This window comes from Chanodichthys erythropterus, chromosome 11, assembly GCF_024489055.1.
Source record: "Chanodichthys erythropterus isolate Z2021 chromosome 11, ASM2448905v1, whole genome shotgun sequence".
In the NCBI taxonomy this organism is placed as follows: Eukaryota; Metazoa; Chordata; class Actinopteri; order Cypriniformes; family Xenocyprididae; genus Chanodichthys; species Chanodichthys erythropterus.
Window position 1 is genome coordinate 49,480,389 of NC_090231.1, and position 14,045 is coordinate 49,494,433.

The 14,045-nt window shown below is 34.8% G+C and overlaps 1 protein-coding gene across 13 annotated transcripts in view; it reads right to left on the reverse strand.

Moving 5' to 3' along the window:
- Positions 1-14,045, reverse strand: part of LOC137030018 (adhesion G protein-coupled receptor L3-like) — a 433,419-nt gene that overhangs the window by 379,498 nt on the left and 39,876 nt on the right. Inside the window, exon 2 of one of the 13 annotated variants that reach the window (XM_067399934.1) lies at positions 2,408-2,474. The exons of 10 other annotated variants lie outside the window; for them this stretch is intronic. The gene's annotated coding sequence lies outside the window, so the exon portion shown is untranslated. Of the gene's footprint in view, positions 1-2,407; positions 2,475-8,371; positions 8,433-14,045 lie in introns of all 13 variants that reach the window. 2 more of the 13 variants (XM_067399933.1, XM_067399932.1) reach the window with 2 other exon arrangements.

The window sequence follows — 14,045 nt, forward strand, 5'->3', positions numbered from 1 at the left end:
TACATATTGTACCTTTAACTTTTTTGCTTACCAGCCACTGTGGCTAGTGGTTTTTCCATTTTTTTTTTACTAGCCACTCAGCATTTTCACTGGCCACAATTTTGCTGTTGGGAAATTACATTTTATATGATTAAAGTTGACTATGACATGCTAAAATTACTTGATTTTAAGTAATTTTACTTGATTTAGCTAGATTTAAAGCCCTTTCAAACTTTCAAATGCAGTTTGACCACCCAAATCAAGACTACATCAGCTGGTACAGGTGGGCAATATGACCATTATATGATACATTTTATAATTGTATAAGTTATTTTTGTTAGGCTATATAAAAAGAACAAAGAAGCAAATTACAAATACAATATTATATAACTTTTTTCAGATACAGTAGGTTTATTTAACATGTATACATTTATTTAACTTATTTTGTTGTTTGATCAACACTAATGACAGACAGGTAATTAATTGGGCTGCTAAATGCATGGACGTAATATAATGACACATATTTCAGTTTTCAAGCCTACTATTTCAGATAAACTTGCCTTTAAAGCAAAACGTACTATAATTTTTGCCTTTAGATGTAATGGAGGCAGTCCCTTCCTGTCTATGTTGAGTATTGCTTAGAATAACGGGTAGTTGTTAGTCATACAAAGAGATTTTTAAAAGAAGATTTTTGATAATCAGCTACAGAAAAGCTGTTCAGGTTAAAGTCGAGAAAGCACAGGGGTTGTTGTTTTTTTTTTTTGGTTCTCATTTCCACTAACAGTGCTTGATCTTTCACTCTTTGTCTGACTGAATGCTTTTTTCTACATGATAAGGATGACTTTAATTACAGTTGGATTAATGAGACCCTTACCTTTACAGAGTGGACCATTTTTATTTTAATATAATTAATTCTTCTGAAGCAAAACTGATTAGAAACAGTGACTGGAGTATTTATGACAGAAACTCAATCACACACAGAGGTTAATCTTTATCTACACTGTTCATTCGCACAATTGGCCATGTGACCACAACTGTGGAATTCATTTGCTATTGCTTATCTCAATGTAATATCACCCCTTTAAACCACAAACCTCTCAGACAGTAATAAATAAATATATAACAAGAAACCAAATAGTATTTTATTCAAACATATGATCCTTATAAATACAATCATTTTATTCCAAACAGACCAGAAAAATGTTGTTTAGCATTTTGAGAGCTTGTTATTTTGAAAACTGTACTTGAGGACAGTTAGTGTTTGTATGCGAGTGTTACTGGACATTAGAGACCACCTGGTGTCTAGATGATTTAGAGATGATTTTTCCAGCCAAAAACTATGTTTTAATGCACAGAATAATTCCAGATTGAGCACCATACCTTGTCGGTGGAAAAGGGGAGTGAGCAAGCTGGAGGCAGTTATCCTGTAGTTACGATTTATGAGGCAGATCTCAGCTGATGTAACACTATGGAAATATTCTTTCTCTCAAGGACAACACATAAAATGACAAATGCAATTCCATCTCTTCTTATAAAAAACTCAAGTTCTCATAATAGCAAACAATTGAACACAAATTACTTCTTTCATATAAATTGTTCTTTTGTGCCGTCTCATATCATGCACTGTGATGAAGCATCAGGATGGGGATCTATAGGAGCGCTTATGCCTAGTTGATCCAATTCGTTTGGAATTCATCAATAAAATGCTCCTACACTACCCAGCATGCGATCCAAATCGCTCATTTATACAAGAAATCACCACACACCTCACTGCACACAGTCATCAATTAGACTAATGTAGTGTTTGTGCCGTGTGTGTTTGTCTGCACACGCATTCAGGCTGTGTTGACTAATCGAGGCCAAAGGGCCGTGTTTAGGGCGAAAGTCAACACACTTTGAGATCACTGGGTCATCAGAGGTCACTCTGACCGCCTTTGAGTGGGATGTGCATTCCCACACAAGTGAGTGTGTGTCTCTCGTGTCTCTGTGCCAATTTATTAATTTATGGCAACAATTTATTAATTGTTGTTCAGCTGTATAAGTTCTGTGTTTTTGTAACGTGGATGTTCAGTTTTGGCTTAGTTTCATTGTATTTTAGTTCTGTTCCTGCTTGCCTGTGTGCCCTGTTATTTGACCTAGTTTCCCAGTGTGTTTGATTAATCATTCCTTTCACCTCTTGTACAATTAATTAGCTCTTTTGTTCTTGTGTATTTAAGTTCTGTCTTCATTCAGTTCTTTTTTCGGTGTCATATGTGTAGAAGTTGCTGTTGCTGTGATTGTGGGATTAAAGACTATGTCCTAGTATTCCCTTTTGTTGTGCTCTTCCTTGCAACAGTTTTCAGTTTTCATTTTTCTGGACTGCATTTTAACAGATACATTTAAAGGGTTAGTTCACCCAAAAATGAAAATTACGTCATTTAGTACTCACCCGCATGCTGTTCCACACCCGTAAGACCTTCAATATTTTTTGTTGAAATCTGATGTCTCTGTGAGGCCTGCATTGGGAGCAATGACATTTTCTCTCTCAAGATCCATAAAGGTACTAAAAATATATTTAAATCAGTTCATGTGAGTACAGTGGTTCAATATTAATATAATAAAGCGACGGGAATATTTTTGGTGCGCCAAAAAAAAAAACTAAATAACGACTTATATAGTGATGGCCGATTTCAAAACACTGCTACAGGAAGCTTTGGAGTATAATGAATCAGCGTGTCGAATCAGCGTGTTGAAAGTCACGTGATTTCAGCAGTTTGGCAGTTTGACACGTGATCCGAATCATGATTCGATATGCTGATTCATTAAAAGCATGTATAATGGGTTGAAATCATGAAACTTGTGCAACTGAACAACAATTTATTGAATTAGTTTACTTTTAAAATGACATTTTTAGGGCCTTATGAAATCTATTTTATCCATGAAATGGTGAAACGCTGGTGAAGTGACTCTCAGAGCAGCTCTGGAGATGAATATGTTTATGTTCTCTTTTAGTGAGACGGCAGATGCTGAAAACACCACGAGCTTGAGCATGTGAGGTAGACCAAACTGAGACACGTACAACATGCAGACTACAGATTTCAATAGCAGCTTCTTTTTGCACGTTAATATTCAAAGACACTAGTCAATATCCCCATTCGATTAAATGTGCAGGCCTACGTTTGATTTATTCATCCAAAATTCTGTAACATTCCACGTTATTCTGTGATTCTGTCGATATTCTGAAATCATAGGGCCAGTCTACCAGTCCAACAGGTCACGGCCACAGCACCACCCTGGACACCAGACCGAAATAGGCAACGGTTCAATTATGCAGATGTGAGTTCATTTACCATACAGCTAAGCCAAATCCCCACTCGAGAAAATCGAGTCCATCCAGGTTTGCATCCAGCCAAATTGATTAAAGATCACTACCAGTCCAAAAGCTCCAAACTTTTGACTTTTACGGTAACAACTCCTTATTAGCTGTCTGGAGAGTACGTTTTTTGTGCTTCCTTCTTGTTTTCATTTAACTTAATCAATTTTAGCTAATGAGACGACTGACTGAAAGCACTTGAAAGACTGCAGAATTGAGCCAAACTCAAAAAGTTGCCAAGTAGCAGATATATAAAGGAGGAACAGGTCAGACTGAGTTTAAGACATATTAGCACACAATAGAGCCAAGATGGCTGAAATAGGAGAGGTTAATTACTATCTAGCTACAGTGTCACAAAATGGAACCTCATGTGCCAAGAGACTGGCTCACATCTTCACATTAGCAGTACTGAAGAGGCAGCGGGCCGAGAGAGACTGGCCACATGACTCACAGGTCGATCTCCAGCAACACCAGCTCACTGTGGACAGATGAATTAATGACGACTACAGGATGGTTTTTAAACTTAACTTCAGCTCCATTTTCATTACTCTGACAGAAAATCTGATGGTGTTGACTAAAACTACAATATTGCATTCAGAACAGTGTAGTGCCAGCAGCATGGTGACGACTTTTTTCAAGAATATCTAGTGATGGGCGATTTCAAAAACACTGCTTCATGATGCTTCAAAGTTTTACAAAATCTTTTGTTTTGAATCAGTGGTTCGGAGCGCCAAAATCACGTGATTTCACTGAACGAGGCTCTGTTATGTCATAAGTGTTTCGAAATTTCAATAGTTCACATGACTTTGGCAGTTTGATACACTTTTCAAACCACTGATTCAAAACAAAAGATTCGTAAAGTTTCAAAGCTTCATGATGCAGTGTTTTGAAATCGCCCATCACTAGATATTGTTGAATAAACTCACTATTTTTTGGCGATCAAAAAGTGTTCTCGTTGCTTTATAATATTAAGGTTGAACCACTATACGTTTAAATACGTCTTTAGTAGCTTTCTGGGCATTGAAAAAGGAAATGATCTTGCTGGAAATGCAGGCCTCACTGAGCCATAGGATTTTATCAAAAATATCTAAAAATGAATGAAGGTCTTACGGGTGTGGAACGACATGAGGGTGAGTAATAAATGAAATAATTTTTCATTTTAAGTGCTCTTAAAGAGTTATGCAAGTTATATGTTGATACTTAAGTACATTTGAAAAAAGTGGACTATGTAATAATGTCAAATTAAATGTTTTAATCTTTTGTCATGCTTTAAAGAAACACACCTCTTTAAATGTGGTTACTAGCATACTAAAGCACGTTACAGTAAGTATGTAATATCAAATAACACTACCGTTAAACTTAATATATTTTAAATGTACTTAATTGTAACTACATCATTGCAAATGTGTCATTACAAAAAATACATGGCATACAAGTTTCAATAGAAAACAGTTCTTTTGGCAAAGAAAACCACTGTCTACTCTTCAAACTCACTGAGAGAAAAGAGTCTGTGAAAAAATTAGGTGTGATAGATGTCTCAACTTGTAAGATAAAAGAAATAGCATGAACCCGAACAAAATTTGTAGACTGAATCTAACCGCCAGACCAGATTCTGCAATTTATCAACTTTCTTTGAAAGCTCCAGAAGCCTTGATATGAACAAGCAAATTTAGGAAGCGGAATTAAGGTGCTCTAACGGGAAAAGTAAATCTCTTTTTGTAATAAATTTATGACCCAAAACTTCCTTTTTGCCTCCCTAATGTGGAATAGCTTTCTTTTTTTTTTTTTTTTCTGCAGGCAAAGCAGCCTGCTTGATACTGCCATCAAGATTGATGCTAAGAAAGTCAATTGAATGTGTTGGCCATATAGATCTCTACTCGGAGACAAACAGCAAATTACTAAAAGTTTCCTTTGAAAAACCAATGCAACACTCAGGTTTGCAATTTGGACAAATGACTTATCTAACAAATAGAGTACTAAGGATAGATTAAAAGAATCCAACTAAGTGCTTTTGATAAGCTATCGGAGATATACAAGCTGCTAAACCGGCCAATCATGGGCCGAATAGAGAAACTCATTTTGCTGTGCAACTTTGCTCAACTAAACACCCCTTTCAGCTGTTTTAATGAACTGAACAGTGTTATCTACAGATGCAGAGAGAGAGAAAAGGATCAAGCTGTCAATACTAGAAACTCCTTGTAGCTATTCCCACTGGATTAATCCAGAAAAACTGGAAAATAAGAGCTGTCAAAGGGAAGAATCGTGTATCTCTTTTGGACTTTTACTAATAAGCTGTCACCTACTCCAGGCACTTTAAGGGCTGACTGGAGATTAACATGAAACACTTGCATGAGTCCAGGCAACAAATAATTTACAAAGCAATGATTCGGATGCTTTCTCAAGGCTCTGGCATGCTGACATCATGCCTTTCAGTAAACGGATTCTCCATACACACACAAGTCTGGGACGCCCGTCTTTGCAATAACTGCATGCATGAATACATTTACAATAAGAAAACCTTCTTTCATTGAAATAGTAGCACATAGTATGAATTTCCCCTCTGCATTCTCTTTAGCTGGCAAGATGACCAATGTGAAAAAGAAGCATGCTTATTTGTATTGAATGTGCATTTGTAGTGTATAAGTATACTGTATATAAAAAAAAACTGTACTTGCAGATAATATTAATATAATAATATAACATTAAGTTTACTTAAAGAGAGTACACGCTTATGATAGTTTAACACACTTAAAAACACTTTAAAAAAGTGCATTTGCTTTCTTTTCTTTTGTCATGCTTAAAAGAAGTACACTTATTTTGATGTGTTGACTAACATACTAAGGCATAAAAAGTGCTTGATTATAATTCTAATTGTACTGTAGTTTGTTATTCAATATTATATTTAAAGTTAATATATTTTAAATGTACTAATTGCAACTTCATCATTACAAACGTTTAATTACAAATATGTTTAAATGCATGCATGGTGGGAGTCAGGAAAGCAGTTTGAACAGCATTTATAGAAGTATCAGGATATTACTTTCCAATGAGGATATAGTGAGTACTGATAAAAATAAAAAAAAGAGAGAGAAGTAGAGAATTGGAACCAAAAATAGTATTCTCATTTCAAAATACAGCATTAAAGCCCCTTGCGGCCATGTAATATGAAGACTCAAATAGAGGTGACAGCTTAAAGTAGCTTGCAGCGGAGAGAATGAGTGAATGGAGAATGTAAAAAGACAGCTGTAATGTGTCTGAAATGTAATGGTAGACATCATAAATCAGCCGCGCCATCAGCTGATGCGTGACTGGCATGGTCTGCCTGATTTTACATATCACATGTTCTGAATGCAGGCGCCATTTTGCAAAATTAAGGTAATCTTTAAGGGATTTTTTGTAACTTTTCAGTTTGCACTTAAGTATATTCTTTTAATGTTTTTGAACACTCTATAAAAATGTATTAAAATTTAATTTAGCTGAATTAGCTGAACTTTAGAGTGCTTTTTTGACACACTTAAATAGGACATAAGTATGTCTTCATTCCCTGGTTTCACAGACAAGGCTTTGGAGCCTTATCTTTTGGAGCCTTGCCATATCTTAAAATAAGTCAGTGCCATTGTTTTGTCTAAAGATACCAGTAATGTACTTTTCTAAAACACGTAAAAAAAAAAAAGGTTAAAAGTTAAATATCCTAATTGAACTAAGTCTAATCCTGGCTTAATCTAAGCCCTGTCTGTGAAACCGGGTTTTAAGTATTGTCTTTAAAATATAGTTAAGGGTAATGCTGAATGCACTGACAAGCATTTATGGTAAAGTAAAAGAGATTTTAAAGGGTTAGTTCACCCAAATATTACATTTCTGTCATTAATTACTCACCCATGTCGTTCCAAACCTGTGAGACCTTCGTTAATCTTCGGAACACAAATTAAGATGTTGTTGATGAAATCTGAGGGTTTCTGAACCACACATAGGCAGTAATGTCATTGCTTTTGAGGTCCAGAAATGTATTAAAGACATTTAAAATAGTCAATGTGACTACAGTGGTAATAACCTTAATGTTATGAAGTGATGAGAATACATTTTGTGCTCAAAAACAAAACAAAAATAACGACTTTATTCAACAATTTCTTCTCTTCTTTGTCAGTCTCCTATACTGTTGACGTAGTGAACGCAGTGCAGCGGTGCCATGTTTATGTCCGAACGCCGGCTCAGAAATTGACAGAAATTCTTGAATAAAGTTGTTATTTTTGCTTTGTTTCTAAATTATGACAATAATTGATGTAAAAGTCATATATAAGTGCCCCCCAGGAAACATTAATGCAGTTCATGGTCAGACAATGTAGTTCATGACTTGGGATAAGAATGTTTTGGCTATTAATTATTAATTGAAAAAAAAATATCCTTTTCATTTCACAATGCATTCTATAAAAAAAAAAAAATATATATATTATATATATATATATATATATATATATATATATATATATATATATATATATATATATATATATATATATATATATATATATATATATATATAAAATAGCTGAACACAAACAAGTGTCCATTTTCAGTTATTTATTAAATGTAAAATCGATTTTCCACTCATTGGAAAATGGAGCACTTTTGAATTAAAGAAGAATGTGGCTCAACTCATTTGCCATGAACCGCTAGCCAAGATATTACAAGCATAGCAAACACTAAATCTAAAATGCTTTGTCCCAGTATGGAAAAGCATGTATTTTCCCATCAACAGTGAAGTAGGCCTTTCTAGTGCGCAGTAGAAGTACAGGAATCGGGATGCAGCCACTCATCTTGTCCATTTGACGCACACACACGCATTACTGCGCTTCTAATGTATGGAGATTGGCGTCTGGGTGACTCAAAGGGTGATGTATGAGAGACGTCTCTGCCGCGCTCACGGCTTAGAGCTCCAAATCGATGTGTTAGCGCCCATGTCACACATACGTAGCATTTAACACCAAGTTTAACAATCTTTAGTGGCTGCCAAGAGCTCACCAGCCACTGACCTCGACTCACCGTGGGTGATGAATAACTCGCCGGCAGTCACTCACATCCGAGATACACACAGATGCTGCTGCTGTCCAATAGAACCCAATGCGGATGTGTATTAGTGTAAAAAAAGAGAAAAAAAAATTACACTTATGCAAAAGCCTCACTGTTAAATAGCTTGCTGTTGAACTCTGTAACTTGAGGTGAATATGCTTGAAAGTACTTCTATAAAAAGGCATATTAGACTTTTAGATATATGCTCTTTTTAAGTTGAGGGCACATTATTAAATGTATCCTCTTTTCTTCCTACTATGTAAATGATCAACAGGATACCAGATAGGATGGAGATAAAAATCTAAAGTTAGCCATTTTAACCGAATTACATTTCTTATTAAAGCCATGTGGAATGCAGTAAATCATGTATATGGGTCAATGACGTGCAAGGTCATTTTTTTGTCCAAAGGCCTTACTAATAAAAACAAATATATGACATCCAAATTATGTAAAGTAGTACAACTAGATCTCTTTTATTGAATCCAAAAGTTTTTAAGTATATTTTCCTACGTATAAATGTATTTTAAAGATGTAAAAAGGTCAATCGATTTAAACGTCCAAAGGCCAATAAAGCCATTTAATTTGTGATTAAAACATCTTAAAATGTTATAAATATATATATATTTTTTTTTATTCTGGCATGATTTTATAACATCATATATCAACATAGTGCAAAATGGTATTAAAATTATGTGTAGAAGTTGTTGCTTTGTTATGAGAAAGAATGTCCAGAAAAATGAATTTCATTGATGTCATTCGGAGTAACCAATATAAAGGGACCATTTTGGATCAAGTCATGCGGTCAATACCATGTGACAGGATGTGACATCATGCATGTGACACCTGCAAAGGACCACATGGTCGTGAAACAAAGTAATTAACTCTCTTTTAACTATTTGAAAAATTCATGTTTTCACTTGCTCATTTGCATGTCCTGAAACATCAGGTCATTTGGTACAACCGCTATAAAACATGGAAAATGTTTTATAATATTTTAAAAACTTGTACTAAATATAAAATGTTTGATTGTCCTTTTGTTAGCTAGTTTGCAAGCTAACTGGCTAGCTCGCTAAATATCAGTCTGTTAGCATTGTTTGAAAATATCGTCATTCGGTAAAACCGAAATGACTTTTGGTGACCAATTTTGTCCATCTTGTAAAAAATGACAAAAGCAGTGTTAATTGATTTTAAAAACCACATAATCTCATTGTTAACACTTAATAAAACTTGAAAAATGAATTATATCTCTGTTGTTTTTTTGTTTTGTTTTTTAAAAACCTTATTCATCAATGACCCATATACAGTATTAGTATTTAACAACTAAGAATTCTTAGATATTTATGTTATTAATTCGCTCAAAATTCACTGTTTTGTGGTTCTTGTCTGTATGAATATACTGTAGAATTACAGCTACTTTTTAAAGCAGCACAAATGAAGGCTGAGCGCAAGCAGAATCACAGAGAGCAATCAAGCCGACGTTTGCCATAAATGTTTATTTTAAAGAGTTGATGAAGGATAGATTTTAAACTAATCTTCTGTTTACCTACAGATGTTGTTATTCATTCAAAAGTGTCTCTTTGGGGTTTGCAGTTTATTATAATAGGCCTGTGTGTTTCCAATATCAACTTGTTTGTCTGGCTTGCTGTGTGTTTACATTTCAATTAGAGAAGGAAAAACACCTGGAATATTTCTCAGTTAATTGCCAGTTTAGAAGTAAGTACAGCACCCGTGGAAAAGTGACAACAGCATCAACTCAAAGTAGCGAAATTATTTAAAATAAATTCATATCGTGTTCATTTAACTGTGAACCTATGATCAAAGAAATGTAAATGCAATATAATTTTTTTTTCAACAACTAAAAAAAAAAGACTGCCATAATCATAATACTGGCTAAACAGCAACATGTGTCCAATGCCAGTTATTTAATAAAAGAAAAATAGATTTTCCAATGAACTAGAAAAATGGAACGTTCAGAACACTGGACTAAATCAAAACGGAATGTGGCATCGTTCTACTTCTATGGAAGAGTGACATAAACATCTAAAACATGTGCCATTAAAAAGTTAGTGAAGATATTCCCAGCATATTTCCACACAATAAATCTGTAATGCCCTTCAGCAATGAAGACCCACCAGATTTTTTGAGTCCTATGTCTTATAGCATCTACCCATCAATAACTAGAGCCCCAAACGCACCGACCCAAAGCGCTTCAGTGACTCTTTCCAGTTGGACTGGGCAATTTAAAAGGTTCCCTTGGGTTTTGGGCTTAAATAAAAACAGCAGGCTCAGGTTATTGGGGCTGAATGTTCCTTGTTTTTAGAGGAGCGTGACAGAAAATATTACCGGTCAGTGTTACGTCTACATGACAGGTTTGCCAGGTCTACTAACAAAAGCACATTTATAAGTGATAAATTACAGCGACCTGTTTTAAATATGAACCAACAGTAGTTTGTGTACCCATATCCATCAAACCAGGGGTTAAAAATGATCTCTTTGTTTTGTTGTTGTTGTTTCTGTTGGTTGTGCATGAGAATCATAATAAAACCCTGTCTTTAAAGTGTAAAGGTGGCTATAGATGGACATCAGAGTATAATAAATATGGATGACGTCACTGTAATTCCTGCATGCTAAATATAAACATATACAAAATCATTTCTTACAGTATCTATATATTATTAAATATCATTATATTTAATATACTTAACTGCTATCAAAACATTGCCATAATCATAATACTGGCTAAACAGCAATATGTTCATTGGCATTATACTCTATAAAACATACTGATATCTATAAAATTGACTATTTGGACTATTTTTTTAAACTTCGTTTTCTTGTCAGAAGTAAACCAACAGCGTTGTTGAAAAAATGGATTACCCCACCTTTAATAACGAACACTAGAAACACAACCATTAATGTGATCATAAACAATAACTGACAAAGGACAAAACTGAACAGGGAATATAAATACACTAAGAACTAGACGAAACACTGTGGATAAAAGGTAACTATGGAAACAAACAAGGGCATAATCAAAAACCAAGGAAACAAACTAAACAGCAGGTAAACAGGAACTAATGGAAACAAAACAGAATATCAAAATAAGAGTACTGTACATAAAACAAACCATAACACATAATGCAGGATTAAATTTTACCCATTTAAATAAAAAAATGATTTCCTTTCCTTTTGTTTTCTTTGTATCAATTTTCAGTTATAGTATATTCAACCAAAGACTTTATATAGAGAAAGACAGTGCAGTTGTATTATTATGAATAGGAGAATGTGCAACGCGCAATATGGCGGAATAAGTCCCGCCTTCTAAATAAGTCATCACCTCACTGCAGTTGCCTTTAGAAGCTCCAGTTCCTATAGAAACAGTCAGATGTCTGCTTTTCATAGAGATGCACACTTAGGACTGTGCATGCGCATTAGCTTGATAAAGCCTGCAAAAATGCCGTTTTTTGTCATGATTTGAGCGTTTAGAAACCAAATTTATGAGACAGTTGTCGTCAGATTTCATTGGTGATTTCAAATATGAAATGTAATCAAAAGCTTGGTGAACAGCTTTGGAGAATTTGATGTTTCCCCATTCAAAGAGATAGGACCTGCACTTGCATGCCCGAGAGGCATTTCAAAGATGTCCGCCAAGTGAAATTACTTGTCTTACAGGGTCTTTGATTCAACTCTCAGATCATATTTTACCATTATTTTTGTTATATATTGCAATTCAGCATGCAGCTATTACAGTAACTTTCTGATGGATGAGCATTCTAACAACAAAGTCAGTTTTTAACTGTAAATCTGTAATTATTTAGGTATAACTGTAATTACTTAGGTCTATGGTTTAGAAATAAAAATAGATACAAGACTAAAATGATCAACAAACAGCTTGAAGTCAATATGTCAAGCAGTTCACAGTGATTTAATTGCAGACATTTCTAGAGGGAAAAAAAAATAGTATGAGGAATTTCAATGAAGTGCAAACATTGTAATGACCGCTACAAGACAGACAGATCAAGTCCTGCATGCCGATTAGTCAAAGAATGTGTGAAGAAGGATGATAGAGATGTTCAGTTTCTACTTGAATACACTGATTAAGATAATAAGCCACAAAGCAGAATCTGTAGGGAACACAACACCACACACGCACGGAGAGAGAGAGAGAAAGAGAGCTGTAACATTCTCTTTGCTTCGGCTGCTAGATCGATTTACTGGCCCATTCGGTTCTCCATGAACATTGCATTGTCTGTTTATTCATTGTGTTTTTCATTGTCAATTTTGAGCAAAATTCCAAGCAGAATTATCATGAGCCAAAGAAAATCCTTATTGTCCTTAATAAACACACTCCCTCTATACAATGTTGTGGAAAAAGTCCAAAATCAGCACATCCTTTAAGAAATCTTTCCATTTTATGTCTTATATTGTATTACCTGTTCAATGATTTGTGTAGGAGGAAAGTTTATTGAACCTTTAGACAAAACATCTTCAAAAAAAGAGCATCATATTTGATACATCAGGTGTTTATGGCTCATGCAGTATGATATTGTGAGAATTTGGAGCTCATACTTGAGATGGAAACACCTCAGTTTTATTTAGAGGCCCAAACTGAGCAAAAATATGCAATTTGGTGCAGATGCAGATATTTAAATGACCAAAAAGTAAGATGAAATTCTAGTAGCTTATAATGTACATCAATGTGATCTTTATAACAGCACTTACAGAGTACTTACATAAAATACATATAAATATCAATAATGTCCTCATAAGATAATATTCGAATGCTTAGTTTTATGATAGTTTCAAAACATATAATGCAATGCAATACAATGCAATGATTATTGAGAGATGTAAACATAAGTTCCTCAAAAGCCTGATGGATCATATTTGATACTCGCATTTTATCCAGAACCAGAACCGTTAGGTCTAATTTTGTGTGTACACATTTACCTTATTTATTTTTTAAAAGAAAACTAATGTGTAGTAAATGGTGTACACACTTTTCGAAGCCTATTTTCTTCATCTACAGAATGTTTATGCATCAGTCCCCGAATCCTTCAGTATGTCAAACCAAACTCGTAATGCACCAATCATTCCCTCAGTGAATTGTATGTGAGTATGTGTGTGTGTGTGTGTGTTGAAATATGATTATGGTAATGACACTTTCCTGTGAAAAGCTCAATGATTGCACACACATACACACACACTGCAGTTCTATATAAAAGCCAACAGAGGGGAAAATTGTACGGGCCGATGTCGCCACAGCTCCATGGAGGACAAAACGACACTGGCATGTACATCAGATTCCTCTTTCTGTACCCGTCATGCTCAAAATGACAAAGAGCCCACAAACACACACATCTGCACACAAGGACGGTTGCGTTTCGTCCGAACAATCGTCCGAGAATCGAAACAAGAGTGCGGCAGCACTGAAGGACAGAGACCCTACAGAAATACTTGAAGCCAAGCTGCGTATGATTTTCCCCCTTTTCTCTGGCTCTTTCAACCTCTTGTTGTGATGAAAGAACATCTCTGGCAGAGAGTCACTTAAAAACATTCATTGAAAATCGTTGATGGGCAGGGAAGACTGAATACTACAAATGTGGAGAAAAGGAATGTCAAAAAAAAAAAAAAAAAAAACTCAAGA